This window comes from Mirounga angustirostris, unplaced genomic scaffold (genome assembly GCF_029215605.1).
Source record: "Mirounga angustirostris isolate CCGP_5_RB_7025 unplaced genomic scaffold, mMirAng1.0.hap1 SCAF_9, whole genome shotgun sequence".
Classification (NCBI taxonomy): domain Eukaryota; kingdom Metazoa; phylum Chordata; class Mammalia; order Carnivora; family Phocidae; genus Mirounga; species Mirounga angustirostris.
The window spans coordinates 86925151-86926050 of record NW_026991717.1 but is presented as its reverse complement, the minus strand read 5'-3'; positions in this window follow the sequence as shown (position 1 = coordinate 86926050).

Here is a 900-nt window from a genome sequence, read left to right as displayed (position 1 = left end):
CCTGGATGGAGCCCCACATCAGGCTTCCTGCTCAGCGGGGAGTCTGCTTCTCCCTCTCCCTCTGCGTGCTCCCCCTAGCTCATGCTCTCTCCCTCTCTCTCTCTCTCTCTCTCTGTCAAGTAAATAAAATCTTAAAAAAATCTAAAACTATGAAACGAAACAAAACAAAACAAATTAAAAACACCTGTGGGTGATTTTTCATGCCTGACCATAGCAGTTAAAAAGGCTTTACCCCTGGGGCGCCTGGGTGGCTCAGTTGGTTAGGCAACTGCCTTCGGCTCAGGTCATGATCCTGGAGTCCCGGGATCGAGTCCCGCATCAGGCTCTCTGCTCGGCAGGGAGTCTGCTTCTCCCTCTGACCCTCCTCCCTCTCATGCTCTCTGTCTCAAATAAAATAAATAAAATCTTAAAAAAAAAAAAAAAAAGGCTTTACCTGGCAGGCTTCACAGGGGAAAACTGCCCTCCCCATACCACACTTGGTGCACAGCCAGTGCATTGCAGGCTCTGAAGGGAGTTGCCGTCAGACTCGGCCCCTCCTGGCTGGCCATGCTCTTATGTATAGTTGCATTCCTAGCCAGGTGTCCCCATTTGGAGGTCTCTTTATCGGGAAACTGACCCACTCTCTCAGTACCCAGTACTTTTCCATTCCTACTTTTCCATTCCTTTCTTCCCCAACCCTTCACAATGGCCTAGTTGCATAAATCTGCAGAAAACACTTATTAGGGACTCCCTCAACAGTGAGATGATGCCCAAGTTTGCACTGATCCACTTGGCCCTCAGACAGTGGGGGAATTGGTTCCATAGGGTAATGGAACAGACTCTTGCTCGTACAATCATAGTAAGTGATTAAAAGCTTCACCGGTAATTCCGTTTTGGCTCATTGTTGCTTTGCCTACTTTG